Source organism: Oryx dammah, unplaced genomic scaffold (assembly GCF_014754425.2).
Source record: "Oryx dammah isolate SB20612 unplaced genomic scaffold, SCBI_Odam_1.1 HiC_scaffold_8, whole genome shotgun sequence".
In the NCBI taxonomy this organism is placed as follows: domain Eukaryota; kingdom Metazoa; phylum Chordata; class Mammalia; order Artiodactyla; family Bovidae; genus Oryx; species Oryx dammah.
In genome coordinates, this window is record NW_024070192.1 from 9,897,065 (window position 1) to 9,923,388 (window position 26,324).

Consider the following 26,324-nt stretch of genomic DNA (forward strand, 5'->3'; position numbering starts at 1 on the left):
GTGCTTGAATCAGCCTGAAACCATCCCCTCCCCAGTCTGTGGAAAAACTGTCTTCTGCGAGACCAGCCCCTGATGCCAAAAAGGTTGCAGACTGCTGCTCCAGAGAACCCTGCATCAGACGGAGCAGACAGACATGGCTCCTCCCTGGCTAAGATAACTCCCAAAGCACACGGGGCTGGGGTCTTGGAGGGGGAATATTCTTTTTCTAATTTTTATTTATTTCTCCAATTTGTTTTTCAGATTTAAATACCCTCCCACCCCAACCTCATGTTAACACTGCCACCCCCATTTCTTTGTGGCCTCATCTGTTCTTTATCCATATGTAATTACAGTTTTTACCTTGTTATAATCAGTGTTCTACTTCTTCACTTAATGATATTTCAAAGACACCTTCCCTGTATGGAGTCTTCCTATTCTCATGTTTAAAGGCTGTATAATATCCCATCAAATGGTTGCCACATAATCCATTTAATTGTTACCTGCCTGCTGGACAGGTAGGATCTAGTCGGCACGGCTTCTGCTGCTGCTATAAATATCTCGGTACCTCAAGCTTCTTTCTTCTTTTGAATTATTTCCCGAGGATATGGTCCCAGGAGCAGGGTTATGGAGTCAAGGGGTCGGAATGGCTCTTGTCACATTCTGCCAGGTTGCTCTTCAAGAAGACCTGGGCTGGGGTAGGTGATGCGTGAACGTCCACCTGCCCCCATTACCTTCACATCTTGTGCTTGGCTGGGGGTGTGCGGGGCTGGAGGAAAGAGGCAGCAAGCATCTTGGGCTCCAGGGTACCATCAGGGTGCGGATTTCTGGAGGTTACCCCATGCCTCTCCAGGTCCTGTGGTCTCTTGCGTGCCCCATGCCACAGAGCAGACAGTGTGATTTGAGGGCAGGTGGCTCTCACAGGTGGGCAAAACAGAAAATGAGGGTGTGCTGTCTCCTGACAGGGGCTATGGCTTCAGCGTTGGGGGAGGGATGAGGCCGAATCAAGATGCTTGTCTCAGCACGCTGCAGCCCGGCTTCTGACCCTGCCAAGCCAACCTCTGCTGCGGCTCCCCGCTCTTTCTCTGGAGCCGTGAGTGGGACGCTCCAAGTCCCAGCTGCTGACAAACCACGGCCAGAGGAAGATAAATGCAAGGGTCCTTAATCCCAACTTCTTTCCATAATTAAGTTTTGAAGTCACAATTAGCTGAACCTGGTTTCAGTGGAGCAGATGGGCTCGGCTCCAGGTGGAAGCCGGCCTGTGGCAGCCAGGCGGGGTTTGGAGGGATTGCCAGCCTGCCAAGAGATGAGGAGAACCCCTGCCCACTGCCCAGCCAGGGGGTGCCTTGTTTCTAGAGTCAGATCCTCTCCCAAGCTGGCGGGGGGAGGCTGCTGGATGGATACCACTGATGGCTGCAGATGCCCCAACATGAGTCTTCAGCCCCGGTTGGTCTCCAGTTTTAAGACCTTGTTCCAAGTATTTACTGCCCACCCTTGGGTGGGGCATCTCACAACACCTTGACAAGAACCAGGGGCAGCTCAGACAGACAAGTCCTCCTTGAAATCACTCCATAGCATGTTCCTGGCTCTGCTAAATGGATATAGTTCATTCCCTCATTCAGCATCTCTGTAGAGGCCCACGTTTTACCAGGCTCATGGCTGGGCCCAGAAGCACAGAAGCTCCCTGGCTGGGCCCAGTGGGGCCCGGATATGCAAAGCTCCCTCTGGTCTCTTTTGGAGATGACCAGCCAGCATCTCTCCCTTCTCGAGTCCTCCTGCATTTGAAGAATTGACGAACACACCAGGGGGCATGACCCCACCTCAGGATCCTGGGCGACACCAGGGACATGATAACAAGAAATGGCCCCACAGTGGAGGGCCAGGATCTGGATTCCTCTTTCTCTGGGAATACCTCTCTCGGCCACCCCCATTCCTCAAGGCTGGAGAAGGACTCTCTCTCATCACCTGCTCCTTCTCCATCCATTAAGCTGCCAGCAGAGGAGGGCAGGCCCCCAGGAAGCCCTGCTTCCTCTCTGCCCTCTCCTGTAGCCTGGCTTTGTTCCCCATTTCTCCTTCCTCTCAGACCCCTTCCTTTGTCACCCTGTTTTCGGAGGTCTTGCCTCCTGCCCCCATAATAGCTCAATTGGTAAAGAATCCACCTGCAATGCAGGAGACCTTAGTTTGATTCCTGGGTTGGGAAGATCCTCTGGAGAAGGATAGGCTATCCACTCCAGTATTATCAGGCTTCCCTTGTGGCTCAGCTGGTAAAGAATCTGCCTGCAATGTGGGATCCAATCCAATCTGGGTTGGATCCCTAGGTTGGGAAGATCCCCTGGAGAAGGGAAAGTCTACCCACTCCAGTATTCTGGCCTGGAGAATTCCGTGGACTGTATAGTCCATGGGGTTGCAAAGAGTTGGACATGACTGAGCGACTTGCGCTCACTAGGATTCCTTCCTTTGTCACCCTGTTTTTGGAGGTCTTGCCTCCTGCAACCCCCACCACCAGACCCCCTTTCCTTCTCTGTCCCACATTTGCCTATCGCCACCCCCCCTTCCCTCACTAGCTTGTAGGATTGGACTTCAGAGTGACTTGCTTCTTTTACAAAAAACTCTTGAACCTGGAAGGGACCCTTTTCCTTCCCAGCCCTACTGAACCTTAGCCAAGAATCTCAAATGTCCTCAACAGCCACCATGTCTGGAGTTGTTTACTTGGGGGTGGATATCAAGGGTGAGTATATGACAGGCTAGACACAGGAGTGACCCCCTCAGGGTTCCTGCCATTTTCCTGGGACCTGGACATGGATGTCACCTCTGGATAGAAATAATAGAAAAGGGGTTAAATTTCTTGTTTCTCTGGTGACCAGATCAGGGCTGTGGGAGCTGGTGGGCATGTGTCTTCCCCACCTAAGGTGCTCTCACAGAAACGGGGGGAGGATGTGTGGTGGGAATGAACTTGTGGTTCAGATCCCATCAGTTGCCCAACCACACGGGCACCTCTGCCTTCATCATCAGTTTGCACCTTTCCCGAGCTGTGTCAAATCCCGCAGTATTTTACCTGCAGCTCCAATCCGAACCCTACATCTAGCGATTGCCAGAATAGTCAGGAAACGACGGCAGAGGCCAAGGACCGTGTCCCCGTGATGAGGTCGGCCCTGCTCAGGGGAGCCCGCTCCTCTTCCTCTTTGGTTTAATTATGCCTTATTTTGTGAGGATCCCAAGACCTTCTGCAGAGGGGGGCTCTGAGCCTTCGGGGGGACTGCTGGCCACGAGAGATGGTCTCAGCCAGGTGAGGCCAACAGAGCTGATGAGCTGCTGGTGATGTTGCCCCTCCTGCCTTTGCCCCCACCAAGAATATTTGTGCCCCAGGGATGGAAGGCTGCAGAAGTCTCAGCCTGACTTTGTGGCCGGCCACCTGCCATGCGTACGCCGGGGCGTCTCCCAGGCCTCTGCACCTGTCATCTCCTGGACTGGGAACTGTGGCTGTGGAGGCAGCTACGACGCTGTGTGTGGTCATCATGTGGGCCTGAGCACACGGAACGCTGCCACGGACCAGACCTGCCCATTTCTATTTCTGAAAGTGGCACCAGCAGCTGTTGGGGGGGACGAGTGTCCCAAAGATGCTCCCTGGAGAGCGAATGCCCAGAGCTCACCTGCAGGGTCCCACTGACCCCTGGCACAGCAGGTGCTCAAACGCTCAGAATAAAGCAGAATTGAATGTCCCCTCTGACAGCCCAGGATGGGGCTCCCAGGACAGCTCTTCCCCAGGGCTTTTCAAACTGTGGGTTTTAGGCCCCTGATGAAGTCACCCCTGGGGTGGGGAGGGGGCCTGGGGCCCCTCCTTTAATTTTCTCACTCATCACTGAAAACGGCTCCGCAGTTATTACTGGAGTGAACGAACACCACGTCCTGATTTTTAGTAAACCCAAACATCGTCCTGCAGCTTCACCTAGGAACGTCGTCTCTCAGTGATCAGACAGCATTCTTGCTGGCTTAGGAGAGAGGCTGGCCTGCTGGTCCAGGCGACCTGGGGCTCCGGCCTTGACAACAGGAGCCAAAGGTATCAATGTCTCAAAAATGACTCAGACCAAGAGAACGCAGCTGCCAGTCCTTGCTGGCCACTGGAGGGAAGGTAGGAAGGAAATAAGGAAGGAGGAGCTTCACTGGGACAAGAAGGGCCCCCCGCGTCTGCCAGGGAAGAGGCCCCCCAGGAGGCTGAGTCTGGCCTGGGAGGGTAGGTTTTCTGATTCCCAGGGGCTGCCCACTCTGAGACGCCTGGAGGGAGAGGAGGCTGGAGACCCAGGGGCCCCCCAGATCCCAGGTCTTAGGAAAAGAAGGCACTAAATCCTCATTATAAGGCTTTTTAAATGCACAGACAGGATATTAGCGTTTAAACAGCTTCTATTACTCCAGGGCAAACTTTAAAAAACATAATATTTATAGAAAACCTCATCCAGCTCACCCTGTTTGCTCTTTATTTCTCCTGCAATTATGGCTAATTTGGAGACAGTTTGCTGGCATCTCTGCCTGGTGCCAGTCAATTATGAAGCCACCCACTGGCTCCCACAGGTTGCAGGGTGACATGAGGTTGTCCCCCAGCCTGTCCTTCCTCCCTGCCCTGCCTCTTCCTGGACATGCCCCCCTGCAGGTGCTCACACACTGTGGGCCAGCACCCTTTCTCCTTGAGCCATCCGTCTGTCCCGGGAGCCCATTTTCTAAGGTCCGTCCCCCAGGCATAGAGGTGGGGAGGTGTTTGCTCCTGTAGGGCTCCCAGCCACTGAAGCTCCCAGACCCTGGGAGCTTGCACATGACTGCCTGCCTGCGTCTCTGAGCTGAGCCCCAGTAATGCTGTGCCTGGGATGAGAGGCTGGCGATGAGTCTTCCGCCTGCTCTGGGTTGCAGCCCCACGAATCCCAGAGTCACACTGCCTCTCCGGGACCTGTGGGGGAGGCGGCTCTCTGAGGAGCTATGCGGTGCTTGGACATAGGCTCTTTGCTCTCCAAGGACATGCCACTGCCAATAACCCCCTTCTCCTCTGTCCATCCCCCAAGTGTTTGCTACAATCTTCCCTTTTCAAGGCACAGCTAGAATACAGCTCAGACACACCTGTCCACATGGGGTTCCCAGTCTGGGGAACCACAAGAAAGGGAGAATGGCAAGGCTCACGTAAGACCAGGTGGATCCCTACTGGTGCACAGGGTTGGACATCAGACCTGGGCCAAGAAGAGGTAGGTGGGGAGACCCAGTGTGAGCAGGTGCAGGAAGGCATCTGGGGCCCAGGGCAAGAGCCGGTTCCAGTCCAGGCTCTGCCACCCTCAGCCTTCCAGCCTGAACATTCTCCTTGCACAGGGGTGGCCACATCCCCTGTAGGGGTCGGGGAAGAAAATGCTGTGGACCCCCAGTGACCAACCGCACAGGCCAAAGCTAGCGCGGGTTTCCTCTTGCAGCAGTGAACCAGAGGAGGCTGCTGTGGCCAAGAGACCCCAGGTGGCTGAGAAAAACAGAACGTCCTCCCACCCCGGGTCACCCTGTCTTGCTGCTCGACATCGCTACTCCCTCTGTGCTGGGCACGGAGCATGCAAACCATCACTGCTTCTCAACCTGCACAATAGTGCAGTGATTCACCCTACAGAGAGCCACCTGGGGCTCAGAGAGGTTTGCTGACTCACTGAGGTCACACAGCTGCTAAGCTACAGACCTAGATTCCAGGCCAGGCCCGAGGGTTGCGAAGTCCCTGTCCCTGGCATTGGACCCTCTGCCCAGACCCTGCCCAGGCACCTCTGTTTCCCCTTCTTGGTGACAGGCCTCTTCCACGTGGAGTCAATGGGAAGATGATCCAAAGACAGAGATGACTCCAAAGCAGCCAGGGGGCCTCTCTCACGGAGCAGAGGTGAACTTTCACACCCACACCACCGAAGGAAGCCTGAGGGATCAGGCTGGAAGGGCCACGGACGGCATTCCCTTCTACACCCAACCCGTTTTGCCATGATCAGGCCTCTTCACAGTAAGGATGGAGGCCACAGGCCCCAACTTTGTCAACTTTAAAATGGGAGCAATGATACCTCCAATACCTCCTTAAAGAGTGGTGTCCAGGGCATGGGGTGTCCGGTGGTCAACTGTGTGACCCTTGGCTCAAGGTGGAGAGCAGCGGGGAGCTCTGCAGGACTTCTGCTTCAGCGGACACCCTCTGACCAGGCTCCACCCTGTCTCATGGAGCAGACTCATTCATTCTAGCATGTAAGTTTCCTGGAGTCCCAGGCAAGTGGCCGTTACGCGGTGGGCACCAGAAACAAGAACTGAGCAAGACCCAGTCAGGATCCTGGAGGGGGTTACCAGTGGAAGGGAGATGGCAGAGTAAATGGGTAAAGACAGTATGCCCTCAGATGAGTGCATGGGGACACAGTGGAGGGAACGACTCTCCACTGTAGGGTGGTCAGAGCGGGCTTCCTGGAGGTGGTGACTTCTAAACTGCTTCTCACTTGACATACCACAGCCCTCCATGTCTTTGCCCACAAGCTTTCCCTAAACTGAAGGTAGGAGCCAGCTGTGGGGTGGGGGATGTGGAGGAAAGAGGGTATTTTAGGAGGAACAAGCCTGGGAGAGGGGTTGCTCAGCAGATGTTCTAGTTAACCTGGAAGCAGCTCAGCCTGGCAGGACCACAGGAGGGTGAGAATGTGAAGGAACTGCAGAGGGTGAGGCTGGGACTAAATAGGCCAAGTAAAGAACTTTGTGCTCCAGGCTAAGGAAGTTTAGACTTGATCTGGACAGGTGGCACTGGGGCCTGGGCCTGGGGGTCTGGGGAAGGGGGCAGATAAAGAGAAAGGGCAGAGGCAGAACCCACAAGGCTGGTCTGTGCTGAGAAGCTGGGGTTGGCAGGAATTGAGGGTGAATCCAAGAGTTCAGGTGGGTGGGAGGACCCTCCTGGGACTGTAAGAAAAAGAAGGAAAAGCTGGTCAGAAGAGAAACGAGCAGTTTCAATGTGCTGAGTCTGAGGAGTGTCTGGACACCAGGTGGGCATTAGGTGGACAGTGGGAAATGAGTGGGTGCCAGGTGGGGCTTGGGAGGGGCTCCAGGCCAGGGTGCTGACTTGGGAGTTGCTAGTTGGAGTGCCATCTCCCGAAATGCAGCGGGGCCATGGCTCAGGGAGAGAGATGTGGGGGACAAGACCCAGGGAAGGGGTCTGTCTGCCATGGTCCTCTCTCCTTTCTACAGTGGTGAATCCCCGCCTGGACGTGAAACCCAACCAGGGAAGGGGAAAAGGCCAGATTCTCCAGTTCAGATTCCAGCCCTGTCCTAAAACAACCTCAAAAGTTCAGGCGGGGACACTCTGGCACATCCCCCAGGCCCAGCTGTGTGAGTGGGCAAGGACAAAGCTTTGGAGGGGAGGGTGTCCTGGGAGGCAAGATCTCCCAAGAGGAGCCACAGCCCCTAAGAAGTAGCGAGCTTGGCGGGGGGTGTGGGGCGGGGGGCATGGGACTCTCCTCTGCAACCACCTAGTCACCTGGGGGCATCTCCTGGTTGCCAGGCTCAGACCAGGAGAAGTCCCACGAGGCTCTGGAGGGACCCTCAGGCCACAGGAAGGATCAAGGCCAGCTCATTAACGCCAGCCTGGTGCTCCCTGGAATCGAGATACAGAGAGAAATCCACTCTGCCTGCTGGTTCAAGAAGAGTGTCCCTGGGGCAGTGTCCCCTCAGGCTGGCCTTGAAGAACAAGGAGGAATTTGCAGAGCAAAGGCTTGGGCAGCCAGGCCATTCTTGGCAGAGCTATTGGTCTTTGCAAAAGGTGGAGGCCTACAGCAGCGAGGCACATCACGCTCACCCTCAGGTGTGTCAGACTGTCTTCGAGCCCATGGACTGCATCCTGTCAGGCTCCTCTGTCCATGGGATTCTCCAGGCACGAATACTGGAGTGGGTTTCCATTTCCCTCTCTAGGGGATCTTCCCCACCCAGGGATGGAACCAGCCTCTCCTGCGTCTGTGGATTCTTTACCACGGAGTCACATGGGGAGCCCCGATCTAGACATGCTGGCCCTAATTCTGCCCTGGGTGGGAATGGGGTCAGCAGAGCTCAGTGGAGCTCGGCTTGTGACCATAGCCGTGGGACTGACTACAGCCGTCCTGGCTCCCAGTGGCCACTGGCGCCTTCTCTGTGGCTGCCTTGGCCTCTCCTGCTGACACCCTGCCCAGCCAGCCAGGTGCTCCACACGTTCCTGCTCCCAGGTCAGCTCCTCCCAGTGAGGCTCCAGGGCCTTTGAGAGTTTCCCTGGAGGTGGGGACTGGTTGTGGTCCTGGAGGAGCACGCCGTGGGGCAGGCTGCACCTGGGCCTGGGAGTTCAGCCTGGAGGAAGTGCTTCAGTGTGGGGAAGCCCATGGCCCGGTGAGGCCCCAGGGAAAAGGTCTCTTCCATGTCAAAAGCACAGAACTCAGATTTTCAAACCACCTCCATGGCAACCCTGAGGCCAGGGATTGTGGGAGACCTGCAATTCATGTTTGTTTGCTCCTATGCGCACGCATACACACACACGTGCCTGGCTCTCCTCCCAGTTCAGCCGGACTTAATGAGAACCACTAGTCCCTCCTCATCCCCGATGGAGACCCTTCCAGCTTCAGCCTCCCCACTGCCTCTTCCCAGGTCTGGCCGAGACCCCCGCTCTGATCACTTCCACTGTCAGTTCCTTTGCTGAGAGGCCTGGGGCTAGCCAGTGAGGAGGGAAGGGGTCTTCAGGTTGGGGCTTGTCCTCTTTCCGGGCCCTCCCAGCTTCTGGGGTTTGGGGGCCCAGAGCTCTGGGGCTGTCAGCTCCAGCTCACATTGAGCATGCCCACCAGTCTCTCCAGGGTCCAGTGTCTGTTGCTGGTTTTGTGACTTAGGTTTAGGGGAGGGAGGAAGGGAGCAGAGGAGAGGCAGGGCTGGGGGGTGTGTCCGTGGTCTCAGGAGCCACCTGGCGTTTCCACTGGGGAATCTGGAGCAGGCTCTTGCAAGGACTGGCAAGAGGGAAGGGACAGGACAGCGCACCCCATGCCGGGCCTTCCAGAGCTTCCGCTCAGCCCATGGAGGCCACCGAGGGGAGTCTGGCTCCCGGGCAGGCCGCACTTCCTGTCTAGGGACACTCCTGACCGTGCTGACTGGGCCCTGGGGGAGAACTGTGGTGCCAGCTGGGGACAGGCGTGAGGGGGCACTTTCAGGGGCCGTGCTGGGCAGGCTGCTTTCTCATTTCAACCCCGGATCTGCCCGGAGCCGAAAAAGCAACTCGGCAGTCTGCGCTTGGTACATACCCAAAAATACATCATCATTTTGGAACCGAGGCTCCACGCAGGCTCGGGGAGGAGACCCAGCGGGGCAGCCTTGGTGACGGGCAGCGCAGCAGGCTGGGGAAGGGGGCTGTGGTCCCCACACGGCGCTGGGTTGAGCAGGCACTCACACTCAGAGCTGTCTTCAGTGCCGCTCTGCTCTCTGCTCCCGCCCTGTCTTCTCCCTTGCCTGGTCTCCCGGGTTTCTTCCCCAGGTCGTTCAGCTCAGTGCCTGCTCTGGGCTCGCCCATCTGCTGCGGTCCTGCCCAGCAGTGTCCCGTCCAGTCACTCCTGCTGCCCAGCTCTGTACTCAGGGCTGAGCTTCCTCATCTGGATGCCCGCACTCCCACGTGGGGCCTGGGGGAGGCTCCCATGGTGCCGGGGTGGGGAGGCAAAACCTCCCAGCCTGATCAATCTCACGGATACTGGATGGGGAAGGGGAGACCTTCTCTGAGGTTGAGAAAAACAGAGTGGGGAAAAAAGGACCACCGTTTGTTTTCTCAAAAGGCTTCTCTTGGCTTCAGAGGTGGGAAGATGGAAGATGGTAGCAGCAGAGGTGAGACCTGGCCCCGAGACCCCAGCCCCAAGTCTGGGAGGGGGAGCCGCTGGCTCTGGGCCCTGGATTGAGGCCAAGTTGAGATGAGGCATTATTGCCGCCAGACCAGAAGTTGAGTGCTGTGCAGGGGCTGGCAGGGGGTGGGGGTGCCAGGGACCCCACTTGTGTGTGTCTGCCCCACACCTGGCCTGCCTCAGCATCTTCTGAACTGCTCTCGCTAGGCGCCTCTGTGCTGCTGGATACCCAACCCTGCAGAGCATCCGGGCTTCTGGATTCCTGCTCAGCCCCACCTAGAGCAGGCTGGCCCAGCTGGCTGGCTGGCCTCCCTGACCATTGCCTCAGGCCAGGGCAGCCCAGGGGTCACAAGCTACCTAGGGACCCGACCAGGCAGGCGGCCGATCCATCTGTCGGCCTGAAGACCAGATTCCCCCCAGGCCATCGCCCCTCTTTGACGGGACAAAAGAAAGAGATGAAAGGAAGCCATTCTTCCCATGATCCTTAAGGTTTCTTCCAGTGGGGAAACTGAGGCCCGGAGGCGGGATTTGGGGATGGGGGTCCTATGCACCGGTGAGGGGCAGTAGGTGGTAAACTTCCTGTTGCCCTTGGGCCCGGCTGGTGTCCTCAGACTGGGAGAGGACGGGGACCACCTCTGATAGACCAGCTCTTCCTTGCCCATAGCAGGGCCTTTGGCTTGCTCCTGTTAGAAGGATTCCCTCCCATCCCATTAAGGCCAGCTGGGGGAGTGCAAGGGCACAGGGAGGTTCCTGGCTGGCCTCAGTGGGGACCACCCCATCTACACCCCATCATCTCCACCCAAGGGGGCCTGGCTGAGTAGGGAGGAAGGCTGGCTGGAGAAGGAGGAGGTGGGGCTCGGGGGCTGGGAGCCTCTGGCTGGGTACCCTGGCTCCCGTTTAAGGCCCAGCCTGTGACTCCCAGGCTGGACGAGCCCCAAAGAGGTACCAGGACAGAAGTAGTGATGTCAGGCTTTACACCTCTGGGGCTGGCAAGGATGCTGATGGTGTGGGGAAGTGTGGAGGTGCAGAGGGAAGGGCTCGGAGGGCAGGGGTGTCTGCGTGCTCTTGTTGAACGTTCTATAACTGGGGTGTCACAAGCCCCTTCACAAGCCACAAACACTGGAGCATGGCAAAGATGTTCAGAGAAGGCCTGATGCCCCAGGAAGCCCCTGCCTGATTTCTAGCGGGTCTAATGAGCTCCAGGGCCCCCTGGGTGGTGCAAGCACTTATGAGCCGGTGAGCAAACATGGCTGGAGGCTTCGGAGGCCCAAGAATTTGCAAACCCAGCTCTGCCAGCCGCAGCCATGCTTTGACCCTCAATTTCCTCATTTCTAACTGAGGTGACAACTCCAGTCCCGCTCCTAAGCTGTTTCAGTGATCTGATAAGACTGACCAAATGATCAGTGATCAAACGAGATGCATAAAAGGCCTGTACCCTTGTACCACCTGAGGATGATGATGGAGAAATGGCACATCAGAGTGGACGTGGGTCTCCCTGCAGCTTGAGGAAGGGTCTGGTGCCCTGTTGCTTTTCAGAAGGCCCCTAGGCCCACCCCAGGCCCCTGGCCATCCTCCTCTGGATCCTTACTGAGGTAATGAGTGTCCACATCTGTCAACATGGTGCTCAGAGCTGGCACCTGGTCACATTTCCTCTGAGAGTGTCCAGAGGGGCCTGTGGAGCCAGGCTTTGGGTTCAGAAAGCTCACGGGGACCACAGTGCCCACCACAGGCGGTCAGGAGCCCCTGTCCTTACTTTCTGTGGCTTCCAGCCTGGTCAAGTGGCCTTGCCCTTTACCCAGACTTACCATCTCTGCCTTGGGAGATGGGCAGCTCCTGGAGGTCAGGGGCTTGGCCTTGCCTGTTGTAAGGGGGAGCAGCCATCATGGGGCTGGGCACACAGCAGATACTTACAAAGGGGTCTGAAGAGAACTTAAAGGCTGTGGAGCATGGCTGGGCTGCCCTTTAGGGAAGACAAGGGTGGGGGCCAAGCCCTCATGGAGAGAAGAAGCAGTTTCCTCCATGATCTGGGTCACTGTTGACCAGACAACAAGCTCAGGTCTAGAGGGTCTGGGGCTCCAGCAAACTTCACACTGCACCTCTGGGATGCGGATGGGAGGTCTGCGCTCCCCACCCTGAGCATTTTGGGAGCTTGCCATTTCTTGCACGCCTCTCTATCTCCTGGGCACCTGCCCATGCCGCCCGCACTGCCCCTGAATAAGTCGCCTGTCTCCTGGCATCCTCTGCTCTGCGGTGGCCACACCAACACCTTCTCTGGGAAGACTGGCTCAGATGGCAATGTCTCGCGGGCAGGGCCTGTGTCAAATTAAGCTCTAGGGCGTCTGCTAAAAAAACGCATGCCTGAGTGCACACACATGGCCGTGCAGGAGTGCACAACAGAGCTGCGTGCGTTTCTGCACGCGCACACACTCAGACACACAGGCGCCCCTGCTCACACGAGGACTCTACCCCCACAAACATACCAAGGTGGCGCACACATCAGAGGGGCCCCCAGTCGGCAGGCCATGTCCACCCACGTGCACCCCAGAGGCCTCCAGTTGGTCGGTCACAGGGGGATGTCCCAGGGCCCCAGTGTAGAGACTTGGCTGTCCACCTGGGCTGGGTGGTGACAGGCTCAGTCCACAGCCCTCCCGGCCATCGGCATGAGACGTGGAGAGGATGCCGCATCCTCCGGTAAGAACGCCAGCAGTTACAAGTGAGAGATGATGAAGGGAGAAGGAAGAGGGGGCTGGGAGCAGCGGCCCCCACCGAGTGGGGCCAGGGAGTGGATTCTAAGGGCCACCATCCACACAATCCCAAGCTCAGCTGCTCTGTGGCGGTCCCCTTCCAGCACAGTGATAAAGCAAATGACACTTTCAATAATTCAGCAGTAGGAGGGGGACTTGGGAGGTGGAAATCACGTCAGGGGCAAGATGAGCAAGGGAAAGATGGGGTGCATAAGGAAGGCAGGTTTGAACTCACATCTGACCCCTCACATGTTGTCACACTGGAGGGGCTCTCCCTGTGTTCTGATTTAAAAAGGAGCTGGCAGAATCTCCTTCCCAAACAGTTAACATGTGGTGGCCACTCAGCACTGCCTCCCATTCAGAAGAGCCACCTGGTCCTCCCTTTTCAATAGATGAGACTCCTCTGCAGCCTCCAAGGATGGGAAGGGACTCATCCATCGCTGGCCAGCTGTCGTCCTTTGACAGTTCTCCCTTTAGACCGCCCTTAAACCTGCCCTCTGGACTCCTCCTTCTGATTTCGGTGGATCTAAGGCCACATGGAGTAAACCTTTTCCTTCAGCAGCCCAGCCCTCGGACACTCCAAGACAGACAGTCTGGCTACCCAATCTTCCACCACTGGCTGAACAGTCCTAGTCCTTATGGCTGTTTCTCTTGGGATGTCCCATGAACCATCATAGCGATGACTTCAAAGTGAACCCAGGGGTCCAGGGAGGCTCCAACCAATTTCCCCTTTCCATAATCTGGGAATGTGTCTTCAATCACGCAATCTAAATAACGTGAGCTTTCGAGGCTTCTACTCAGAGTGACCACACCCTCCAGCTTGTTGGGACACTCTTGGTTTACAGGTAGCAGTGTCCCCAGTCTGGATAAGCTATTTTGTCACCATTTGTCACTGTTTTGTCACTATTATGGACTAAATGTTTTTGTCCCCCTCCCCACCCCGGAAAATTCTTATGTTGAATCTCTGACCCCAGTGAGATGGTATTGGGAGGTGGGGCCTTTGAGAGGTGATTAGGGTCAGATGAGATCATGATGGTGGGGTCTCTGCGACGGGATTAGTATCCTGATTACTTCCTGCTTTTACTTTCCATGTGAGGACACAATGAGAAAATAGAAAATAGCGATCTGCAACCCCAAAAGAGGGCCCTGACCAGGACCCGACCCTGCTGGCAGTTCTGGGAGCTGGAGTCCAAGATCAGCCCTGATCTTGGACTCCAGCTCCCAGAACTGTTAGCAGTAAATATCTTTCTGTGATAAGCTGCCCGGTCTTTGGCATTCTGTTACAGCAGCCTGCGTGGACAACACAACCCCCTTAATTATACTGAACTGACCATCACTTAAAACCCTCACCCCTTCCTTCTCTTACATTCATCAACTTAGTATTTTTGGACCAAAGAGCAGTATTTTACATTTGTTCTTATTGAATTTAGTTCAGTTTCATCTATGGTCCTGGGCAGTATTAGTTATTCTTCTCGGTTTCAGGTAAACAAGAATCTGATCATCATGCCTATTGCACGCTTACATACATCACTGATAAAAACGCTGACTAGGCTAGGGTTGAGAGCAGAGCCTTGTGGCATACCACTAGGGACACCCCAGGAGCCAGCGCTCTTTGGAGGTAATCATTCAGGCAATTCTGAATGCACCCAACTGTACCGCTATCCAGTCTCCAATTAGAAGATACATGGGGACTTCCTTGGTGGTCCAGCAGTTGAGCATCCACCCTCCAATGCAGGGGACTCAAGTTTAATTGAGGAACTAAGCCCGTGTGCTGCAAATGGAGGGGTCTGCACAGTGCAGCAAAGAGCTGGAGGGCCACAATGAAGACCCGCACAGCAAAAAAAAAAAAAAAAAAAAAAAAGAGAGCTAGAGAGAAGGCAGGAACAAGGTGGGCCTAATTGAAGAGGTGATGTTCAGGCCAAGCTGGAGGAGCCAAGGGAAGGAGCCCTGAGACTCTTTGGGAGGCATGTTCCAGCAGATGGAATAGCCCAGCAAAGGCTGTCATGGGACGTGTCTGGCTATTCAGAGAACAGTCAAAGTGGCCCCTTGGACTGGAGTAAGGAAACTGAAGGGGAGCTGGTGGAAAAGGTGGTCAGAGAGATGATGGGGCCAAATCTCATGAGGCTTTACATGGGAGGGTGTTCTGATGACTGGCTTTTTGCTAAAGGAACCGGCAGTCCTGAGAGGATTTGAGCTGAGGAGGGGCAAGTTACAAGGTCCAACTTAGGCTTTAAAAGTATCATCGTTAAAACCCCTGAGCACAGTCCTTAAAAGGGGGGAGGGCCGGGTTAGGGTTAGGGTTGGGTTTTAGGGTTAGGAGGTGTTGAAGGAGGAAGACCTTAAGACCATCTCCACTCATCCTAAGGATTTCTTCAGAGCCAGCACCCATAGTGGAATGGGGATGGCTTCTTGGCTCTATTAGCGGTCTTATCCTTCTACCCTTGATCAAGAGAACATGAGATATCTTTGATGGCACTGGGCACCTCTTCAGAGTCAATCTGCTGGGGCAGGAAGGAGCCTGGATTCAACATCACTCAGACAGAGGCTAATTTCAGCTCAGCTGCTGACTTGCGGTAAGGCTTTGAGAAAGTTTCTTAACCTCTCTGAGCCTCAGTTTCCTTTTTGGAAAAATGGGATAGCATCATGTACTTTCCTGGATGATTATGAGGTTTAGAAATCACCAAGGTGAAGGAACTGGCACACAGGTGGTGCTTGATAAATGATCACCATTATAAATTTGATCAAGGGAATTTGCAGGTATAAGAATGAAGAGAGAAGCAGGTATGAAAGTGGGGATGGGGAGGCAAGTGAATTTATTCATCACAAAACTGGAGAAGGAAAAACTCCACATCTGCAAGTTGTTCAGGGGTCTCTGGGGTCCGGCCAGCCTCGGGGAACCTCAGCCTTCTGGGTAGTGACCTCTCGGCCTGGCCTGCACAGAAGCTGCTATGGACACTCCTCCAACCCCGTCTTGCTCTGCTCCATCCTCATTCCTGTATCTCCTGTCCTTCCTTCCTTCCTTCCCTCCAACGCATCTGCAAGTACCAGAGAGTCAGCAGGCCGGACACCCAGCAAAGTAGCCTGGAGATTCCTTGCTAGCTTGCCTGAGACCCCTGGTTCTGTGAGCCAAGTCCTGGAAGGCTAGTTCCAGCAGATGAAGAACAGAAGCCCCGAGAGCAGAGCAGCAAATGAAAGCACATCTTTGGAGGCAAGTTGGGCCTCTGCCTCCGAGTGGTTTTCCCTTTATTCCCTTAGACTGGCTGGAAGTGCATCTGCCACTCACCCCTGCCCACCACCAGGAGGGGGTGATTATTTGCTTGAGTATCAGTCTGGTTGGTTCAGAGTGGCATCCTGAGCACCTAGCACAGCCTTGGCACACAGTAGGTGCCCATGGCACCATTCAGGACCAGATCACTGGGGCTGCCCAGGGCCTTCCCAGAAGGATTCTGGGCAGGAGCAGGCCCTGCTCGGTGTTTGCTGGCTGCGGTGCAAGGGGAAGGGTGGCTGGGAGAGTGGACTTGGGGCCAGTACTCATTATTATGTACTTTACAACTATACAGAAAAACTGTTGTTGCTGAAAGCAAGTGTGTGGTCACTTGGGGCTCAGGTGTCTAGCATCTGCCTGCAGCAGCGAGAGGCAGAAGCACGCATGTGATGGTGGAAAGGACGAAAGCAAAGTGTCCTGGGAGAGCCTGAGCAGCTCAGGAGACACAAAGGGGTGACCCTAGTGCTCAGGAGAGGGTGGAGGGGCCCAGGGGCAGCGGGAGGATGGCCCAGTCCTTGGGGTTGGCTTTGCCTTCCCAAGCACCTCACCGAGGCCAGGGAGAGACTGATTTATAACTGTTGCGTGGCAAGGGAACCTACACTAAGTGGTGAGCCTGTATGTCCTGCTTTTCAGCCACAGATAATAATAAAACCCACCTTCTTCGTGGACCTCCCCAGTGGATCCCAGAGACCCCCAGCCCTTCCATTGGCCTTGAGGGAAGGCCTGTAAGATCAGAAGGGATCCAGGGTGGGCAGCCAGGCTGGCTGGTGCCCGTGTCTTTCTGCCTGTCGCCCCCATCAGAGGCAGACATCCACAAGAGACTGCACAGTTTCTCCTTTCAAGCCACCCTCACAGGCCTTCCCCATGATGGGCTCTGTCTCAGGCAGATGGTGTCAAGTCCTCACAATCTCCCTCCTCTCCCAGCCTGCTGCCTGCAAGCTCTCCGTGCTCCCTCTGGCACGTGCCTTGGGCAAAGCCGTCCACCCCGGAGCAGGTGGGGCATCTGTGAAGTCTGAGAGAGAGAGAGAGATGTGTGTCTTGCTCTCTGCACCGTGACCCGTCTTCCACTCCTCGAAACCGAATGATAAATTACTCTGCCCAAGCAGAACACGCCCGGACAAGCCTCCTCTCCAACTGTAATTAATACTCTTGGGAAAATACAGACTTGGGGTTTTTATACTTTCACACAAACATGGATGCACACACATAGGCTCTTCTTTCTGTTGTCCTCTAATCTCATCTCGAATGTTTCATGTGCTGCTTCTTTCATGGGTAGCACAAAGCTACCCAGCTGGATACAGCCTGAAAACCAAGGGAGGCACTGGGGACCCTTGTCAGTCCCTGTGACACAGAGCTTGACAGTTTGGGAGCTGATTTTATGGCAAGCAGTGCCCACGTTGCTGGTACAGTAAGCTCCCTACATAGGAAAGAGTTCCATTCCAAGAGTGCGTTTGTAAATCCAATTTGTTCCTAAGTCCAGCAAAGTTAGCCTAGGTATCCAACTAACACAATCGGCTACATAGGACTGTACTGTAACAGGTACACAAATAATTCATAAAAAACAAACACAAAAAATAAACATTTTAAATCTTACAGTACAGTACCTTGAAAAGTATAGAAGTACAATATAAAATAGCTAGCATTGAAAGGGGCACACTCGAGTTTTTGAAAGTTCACAACTTGAAGGTACGTATGTAGGGGACTCAATGCACAGTGTAGCCTTAGAGTTAGAAACAGCCGTGGGATTGTGTGAACCCGTCGTGATCAACATATCAGACATTCCCCCACCTTTTTTCCCCCACGACGACAGCCTAACTGATGCACTAATCCAAACACATGTGCATATATGTCAAAGAACTCCTGACATCTGATATTCCTGGAAAAAAGTTCTATAGTGAGTCAGAAACCTTGCAGTCCTCTGAAGCTAGTCTGCTGACAACCCTGACAATGGAAATGCTCTGTCAAAGGTCAGGAGAGCCCCAGCTGGCCTGGTAGGGTCTAGTCCTCTGTGTCCCATGCTGGTCAGTTAGCTTCTTTGGTGTGGCAGGTGGAGGCATGGCTGGGCAGGGGCTCAGAAACCCAAGCCCAAGAAGCCCACACTCTCTTATAAGGATCATCAACTTTGCTCAAGGGAAATTCTCAGCATGAAAAGAAGCCTGGGCACCATGAGCCTGAGCAAACCTCAGTTTCCTCATTTGTAAGATGGGGATAAAGTGTGGTATGAGTTGACAGCTGTGTGAGCCCTTCATAGTCTGGGGGATGCTGTACACAGATAAAGGGTTAAGAGTGCAGCTCCGGCTGTGCCTGGCTCACGGAGAGGGTGTGGGGACTGTGATCTGGGGGAGTGAGTAGCCTTAGCCTCTGACAGGTCCTCCTTCCAGCTCAGCTACTTGTATGGGGGTCGAGGTGGATGCTGTACCTGATATGTTATGGTGTGCTTAAACTGTGAGGCAGTTGGGGCTGCTGGGGGGCTCTGAGTTCCCTTTTGCCTCACCATTGAGGGGTTTCTGACCTCCCCACCCCGGGGGCGCGGTTTCTGATTTCCTCACCCCCGGGGGGCTTTCTGACCTCCCCATCACTGAGGTTTAGAAAGGCTTGGCAGTATTATCCTCCCCCTCCCTACTTATTCTTTACAATCAGAAATTTCTTAAGAAGAGATTCTGTGAAGAGCCCTTTGTAACAGTCTTCTAAGATCTAAGTTCTTGATGTTGCAGATTCATCTTAATTGGGGTGGGGTGGGCCGTCCTCAAGGAAAATAGGACAACGGTATTTGTCCCTCTACTCAGACCCCTCACTCTCAGGTCCGTGGTGCCTGGACAGCCCACTCCCTTCTCAGGAGCTCTCCCTCCTCCCCCTCTGGTGCCTTGAGGCAAGAATGGTTTTCAAGACATTGGACACCAGATGATGAAGGACAATGATCTGTCTCTGAGAGGTGGGAAACCCAGAGAGGGGAGCTCTCATAGCTTTCCATCCAGAGAGGTTTCAGGCCAAAGTGCAGGGATCCCAGCTAGAGCCTGGGGTCATCCCTGAGTTGAGACAGAACTGAGAGCTGGGGAGACCAAGTTGACTGGAGCTGCAAGACTTGGTAGCAGAAAGGAGAGCTGGACAGGGTGGGTACCCTGGAGAAGTCTAGAAGGTTCCCACTGAGTATTCAGCTGAGTCCTAATCAGCACATGCATTTGAGGGAAGAACCATCTGAAAGGATTAGAGGAAACAGAACAACCATCAAAATAACAAAATAAGAGGTAAAGCTAATAAGTCATGAATGGAGATAAAATGGAATAATGATGAAAAACATACTCAATCCAAAAGAAAACAAAAAAAAAAAAGATGGAAAAGAGAATAAAGAACAAATTTAAAAAACAGAAAAAAAATGAGATGATAGACTTAAGCCTATGTTGGACTAAGGTTTTTAAAGCTGTTTTTTTAGCAAACTAAAAATGGAAAGACATATGATAATTTCAATAGACACAGGAAAAGAATTTAACAAAAGTCAACATCAGTTTCTAACAAACAAACAAACAAAAAACCATGCAATTTTCCAACGAACTAGCAGTAGAAGGGAACTGGGTGAGCAAACTCCAGGAGATGGTGAAGGACAGGGAAGCCTGGTGTGCTGCCGTCCATGGGGTCACAAAGAGTTGGACACGGCTGAACAACAACAAGAAATAGAAAGAACCCTATGAAAAACCTACAGATAACATCGTACTTAACAGTGAGAGGCTTACTATCTTTCTAATACAAGGTATAAAACAAGAATGGGTGTTTTCACCACTTCTGTTGAGTGTGCTACCAGAGGTTCTAGCCAGTGAGACAAGGCAAGGAAAAGACATAAAAGGTCTCCAGATTGGAAAGGTGGAAGCAAAACTGTCTTTCTTCACAGACAGCATGATCACATACGTAGAAGATCTGATTGAATCTACAAAAGCTACTAGAACTGGTGAGTTTCGCAAGGTTTCAGGATACATGATTGCTATCAAAAAACATAATTTTATTTTTCTACACTAGCAACAATCAGAAATTGAAAGAAAAAATACATTTAAAATAACAACAAAAAAAAAATGCGATACCTAGGGGTAAATCTGACAAGATACATATAAAACCCATACACTGAACCACAAACCTTAGATCAGAGAAAGAAGCCCCAACTAACTGGGGAGACATACCTTGTTTAAGAGTCAGGAGATAATATTAAGATTCAATGATCCTCCAAGTTGATCTATAGATTCAATGTAATCCCATTCAAATTCCCAGCTGGTATTAAAAAACAATTCACGTGCTGATTCTAAACGTAAGGGACCGAGAATAGCTAATCAAAGTTGGAGGGCCAACATTACCTGATTTCCAGACTTAATATAAAGCGACAATAATCATGGTAGTATGGTATAGCATTCAGGTAGACAAACAGGTCAATGCAACTAAGTCCAGAAATGGACCCACACATATATGACAACTAATTTCTTTTCAAACTGAGAAGACAATTCAATAGATAAAGGATAGTTTTTAAAATAAGTAATATGGAATTCTGCGCTTCCCTGGTGGCTCATTGGTAAAGAATCCACCTACCAACGCAGGAGACGCGGGTTCTGTCCCTGGGTTGACGAGATCCCTGGAGGAGGAAATGGCAACCCACTCCAGTATTCTTGCCTAGGAAATTCCATGGATACAGGAGGCTACCAGGCTACAGTCCATGGGATTGCAAAAGAGCTGGACTTAACTAACGAGACTAAACAACAGCAACAACAATAAGGAATCCACTGGCTCTCCATATGCAGAAAAATGGATTTCACTCCACCTTCCACTACACACAAAAATGAACTCAAGTTAAATCACAGACCTAATGGAATATCTAAAACCTGTAAAATGTCTAGAAGAAAGTATAGGAAAAAATCTTGGTGACTTTGGGTCATGCTAAATAAATCTTAGATACAGCATGATCTATGAAGAACACATTGCTAAACTAGGCTCCATCCAAATGAAAAAGTCTGCTCTTCAAGAGGACACTATAGAGAGAATGAAAAGTCAGACCAGTGAGAAGAAAAATAATTACAAAGCAGGTGTCCAATAAAGGACTTATATTCAGAACTCCCAAAACTCAACAATAAGAAAACAAACCACAAGTCTGTTTTCTATATTTGCATCTCTGTTGAGAGAGTAGCACTGAAACATACATATTACTGTGTGTAAAATAGACGGTGGGAGCTTGCCATTATAACACAGGGAGCTCAGCCGGGTGCTCTGTGACAACCTAGAGGGGTGGGAGGAAGGTTCAAGAGGGAGGGGATATATGTTTGCTTATGGCTGATTCGTGTTGTTGTACTGCAGAAACCAACACAACATCTTATCTTCCAATTAAACATAAGAAAACAAACCACCCAATAAAAATATAGGCAAAGATTTGAACGGGCACTCTACCAAAGGAGATGTAGGTGTCAAATAATCACATGAGAGGTGTTCAACATCATTCGTCATCAGGGCAACGCAACGGGAACCACACCCAAAGACCATTCCACACCTGTTAGAATGGCCTAAATGATAAAGACTGGTAACACCAAGTGTTGCTGAGCATATAAAACTGTGATCCTCATACACGGCTGGTGGGACTATGAAATGGTGCAGCCGTCTTTGGAAGAGAGTTTGGCATTTACTTAAAAAGGTAAACATGCACTTCCCATAGGATCTAGTCATTTCACTCCTGGTATTTTACCCCAGAGAAAAGCAAGCTGGTGCCTATACAAAGATTTGGTCATGAATGCTCCTAGCAGCTTTATTTGTAATAGCCCCAGACTGGAAACATCTCAAATCTCCTTCAAGGACTAAATGGATAAACAAACCATGGTGCTTTCATAACATGGAATACTACTCAGCAATAAAAATGGTGAACTGTGAATGCATATCACCACCTGGATGAATGTCAACACACTGGCGCCAGGTGAAAGAGGCCAAACCGAAAAAGAAAGGACATAAGACACGATTCTATTCATATAAAGTGCTAGGGAAAACAGATCATCTTATAGCAACAGAAGGCAGATACGTGCTTGCCTAGGAAAAGGGGACTGGGAAGAGGTGAGAGGAAGAGATTAAAGGGGCACCAGGAAAGCTCTGGGGGTGATGGAAGTGTTTGGTGTCTTGACTGTAGCGATGATGTCATGGGTAGAAACATGTCAAAACATAAAACTGTACACTGTAAAAACACCTAGTTGATTGTGTATGCATTGTACTTTGACAAAGCTGAGTAAAATACTAAGTGCAAAAATCACAGCCAGCTGATCACTACATCATCCATAGAGTGCAAATGGACTCTCTGTCTCACAGATGAATTTACCTGAAGACTGGTTTGTATGCTCGCCCACACAATGAGACTCAATTTTATAAAGACGGCCTGGCAAGAAGGCTGCCATGTGAAGCTGCCTTCTCTGTGGTTACAATACTCTGGTGAGAGAGTGAGAGCAAGGCTGACTCCACTTTCTCTGTCCCCTCCCATGGAGAAACGCATCGGGCACTCACAGAGCCAGGACAGTCACTCCCCGGGACTGGGAAGAGGTGAGAGGAAGAGATTAAAGGGGCGCCAGGAAAGTTCTGGGGGTAAACTCTGTCACGCATGACCCAGGGACACACAAAGAGGACCCCTGATGGAAAACTAGTGAACAGGGCCCACCCTGTCCTCCCCACACAGCTCCTGTGGCCTCCGGTGAATGGCTTCCGGGACACACTCCCTGGACAGGTCAAGCTGCATTTGGTTCATGATGAGCCAAGCGTGGGCTTGGGGAAAAAACAACACTAAATTTCCAGTGTTTGGCTTGGGAAGGCCTCAGACTCCTCCCAACCAACAGCTTTACTTCTGTTTCCGCCCAGTGGACCGGCTTGGCCATTTTTGGGCCCCTGCACCCCAAGACCCAGGAGCCTGCAAGGAGAAGCCCCCTGGGACCCGGGATGACAAGTACATGGCGCACCTGCATGTTCTAATTTTGTTCACAACAAATACACATTATCTTTATAATAAATTACCCCCCTCCCCCAAAGCAAAAATCTGCAAGTGAATCTACAAAGAAGAGCACCTGAGGTGGGCAGGACACAAGGACCCAGGGCTCAGGTCAGAAATGTCCAGTGCCCTCTGCTCCCCACCCTTCCACCATGGGGGTTGGCTTTGGGAACTGAGCCCCTTCCCCGAGACCAGGCCACAGAAGGGAGTTGGACACCCTGGACCAGTGAGCCCGAGCTGCCCTCGGTTCTGAAGACCATGCAGTCTGGGGGTGCACACCTGGGCACCGAGTACCTGGGGTAGGAGAAGGGGAGGCGAAGGGAAGGGACCAACAAGGAACCAGCGCAGCTTCCCCGGCCACGCGGAGCTGCTAGGCAGTGTCGCCTTTAAACAAACTCCTGTCCTCTCATGTCCCTCCTGGCTCGCCAGGCCTGCCTTCCCAGTATATTTTGGGCTGGCCCATCATGGGAAGAGAGCTAAATAAGCCACCCCCACTTCGACCCCACCAAACCCCTCCTTTGAGCAAATAGGAAACTCAGAGCCCCCAGCATCCACTGTCAGCAGCTCCCAAGATGTTCAACATGCGCATATCTGTCAAAAACTATTCAGGGGGAAAAAAGAGAAAGTCTTTCTACCTTTTATTCAGCCAATTTTTCCCGAGGCACTGTGGGCTCTCTAAGAAAAAGAAAAAGAGAGAAAGAAAGGGGAGAGAATTAGAATCAATGTCGCCATCATACATCTGGTTGCTAGCTGCGATTTGCCCATTGACTAGTCAAGTCTGGAAAAGGAGGCATTATCTCCCTGGGAGGCCAAGGAAACCTGCCCAGGTTAAATTCTCGAGGCTGTCTGTGCGCCGGCGGGGCTGGGAGTCGGCATTTGATTTAACAGGCAAAGACAAAGGGATACAGAACACCTCGGGCCTGCCATCCGGATTTTCCAAACTCATGTTTCCCTGCAACTCTGGGGCATTCCTTCGTGTTTTCTCTCTTTCTTCCCTTTTCCCCAGACTCTTCTTCCCCACCCCTTTGAGGTTACCTTCAAAGGGGGCTTTGTGAATTGTGGCTCCCCGCCTCCCCAGGCGTCTCTCTGTGTGGAGTCACGGCCTGCCAATCTATTTTAATAGCAGTCAAAGGGGAAAACGAGGAAAAGTGGATGGGCTGCTGCTGTTGCTTAAAGAGAAGTAAGACAATTCTAAATCCCAGCAAACACATGATTTCAGAAGCCACCGTTGTGTGTTGTTTGGAATTAGGCGCTGCTTCCAGGAGCTTCCATCGGCAGGAGCAGCTTGGAGTTGGTGGCAGAGTGGCAGGGGCCAGGTATTAGTTCCTTTTATAATCCAGGAACCTGGGATGCGAGAGATAAAGGGACTTGCCCAGAGCTGCAAAGCTGATTCCTGAGGGCCTGGGGGCTGCACACGTGTGTCTGGACTCCTGATCCCGCCCTTTCCTCATCAGGCACTTTGGAGATTAGAAACGAGGGTGCATGTGTGTTTTCTCTGGACTTAAATTTTCCTTATTGATTTTAGTAATGTTTCAGAATTGTATATGTACATATCTTGCACACCTATGTGATAAAATACACGTAGCATTTTACCATTTTAACCATTTTAAAGTGTACAGTTCAGTGGTATTAACTACATTCACATTGTTGTACACACCATATCTGGTTCTAGAACTTTTTCATCACTCTGAAAGGAAACCACATAACCATTAAGAAGTCACTCCGCATCCCCCTATCCCCACTGTGTGTGTACTTTAAAGAAAAAAAAAAACACCTTAACATAAACACGTTAAAAACAACTGAAAAGCTTTCAGAATCAAAAGGTAGTCAACTGGGCCTCTTTCTTACAATGTAGAAAATCACTGTCATTACCATCATCAATATCACCAGGAATGGTGTTAAAAAAGATGAAAAAGAAAAGAAAAAAGAAATCACCAGGAAGAACAGGGAGCTGCTATCACTTATTCTGCACATTTTATGTGCCAGCTAGCTGCAGGCACCATTCTTACCACCCCCATTTTTCAGATGAAAAAACTGAGGTGCGCTTCGGTTAAGCAACTGCACCATCAGTAACTGGGGCAACTGGATTTCCCCAGCAGGTTTCCATTGTGCTGCACTTCCACACATGGAAAGAGGCACCCTTCTCTGCAGGGAATAAGAATTAAAAGTGGAAGGGGAACATTTAATGCACAGAATTCGCTTGGCACATGTTAAGTTTGTGCAAACCACAAGGCACTATTTCATGGGAAACCTGCTCCCACCCACCCCTCGTCCCCACACACACAGATACCAGCCACAGCAGGGACAGCTGTGGGCCAAAGTGTGGCTGAACTTGAACCACAAACGAAGAGGCCATCACGGATGTGGCCCCCCTAACAGCCACTGTTTGTTGACTGGCATCCCTCCCACCCCCAGCCAACCGGCAAAAGCGGCTATTCTGGTACATGTCCACGCGCAGCTCACAAAGTGACTGGATGAGATTGGAAGGCACTGTCGAATGAAGGCATCATTACAAAATGAGACGGATTGAATCAATCAACTTGCATCAACCGCTGCCTTCAGTTGATTTGGGGGATTTTCTTATTGTTGACTCTTTTCTTTTTTTTTCCCTTGAAGTGAGTTTTCCTTCCAGTTCAATTCAATTTAGTTCCATTTAATTCAATCCATCCAGCCCCAGTGAGCAGACATATGCACTGGCTGGAGCACGGGTCTGGGCCAAGCCTGTGGGAGTCGGATAGGAGGAGTCTGCTCTGCTGGGCAGGTGGCTGCAGGGCAGGAGAATGTAGGCTGGTCCAGGATGTGAGATGGGGCACTTCCTCCCTCCCTGCCCTAGTCTCTCCTCTATCCAAACAACTTCCATGACCATCCTCCTTTATCCACTGTGTCCACCCCACAGATTTCCTCTAGGCGCCAGGGAATCTGCTGGCCTGGAATTCCCAATCTCTGGGGACATTGGCCTGGATCAAGGTTGGCAAGGCAGCCGCACCCTCACCCCACCAGCCTTCACTGGTCCTAAGGTCCTGAATCACTCCTTGAAAGTGAAAGTCGCTGTCATGTCTGACTCTTTGCATACTCTTTGCACATATTCCATGAACTATACAGTCCATGGAATTCTCCAGGCCAGAATACTGGAGTCGGTAGCCTTTCCCTTCTCCAGGGGATCTTCCCAATCCAGGGATCAAACCCAGGTCTCCCGCACTGCAGGCAGATTCTTTACCAGCTGAGCCACAAGGGAAGCCCAGTGTTTCCCATGGTTACCAGGGGCCTCATTTGGCCAAAGAGAGATATCTGATACCTACGCCATTTGAGGGGCTTCCCTATGGCTCAGACGGTGAAGAATCTGCCTGCAGTACAGGAGAACCAGGGTCGATCCCTGGGTCGGGAAGATCCCCTGGAGAAGGGAATGGCTACTCATTCCAGTATTCTTGCCTGGAGAATCCCAAGGACAGAGGAGCCTGGTGGGCGACAGTCCATGGCGTCGCAAAGAGTCAGACATGAGTGAG

At 52.3% G+C, this 26,324-nt stretch overlaps 1 protein-coding gene across 9 annotated transcripts in view; it reads right to left on the reverse strand.

Moving 5' to 3' along the window:
* RBFOX3 (RNA binding fox-1 homolog 3) overlaps positions 1-26,324 on the reverse strand; it is a 435,991-nt gene that overhangs the window by 106,768 nt on the left and 302,899 nt on the right. For all 9 annotated transcript variants that reach the window (XM_040244731.1, XM_040244733.1, XM_040244727.1 and 6 more), the window contains exon 4: positions 23,457-23,496. The gene's annotated coding sequence lies outside the window, so the exon portion shown is untranslated. The remainder of the gene's footprint in view (positions 1-23,456; positions 23,497-26,324) is intronic.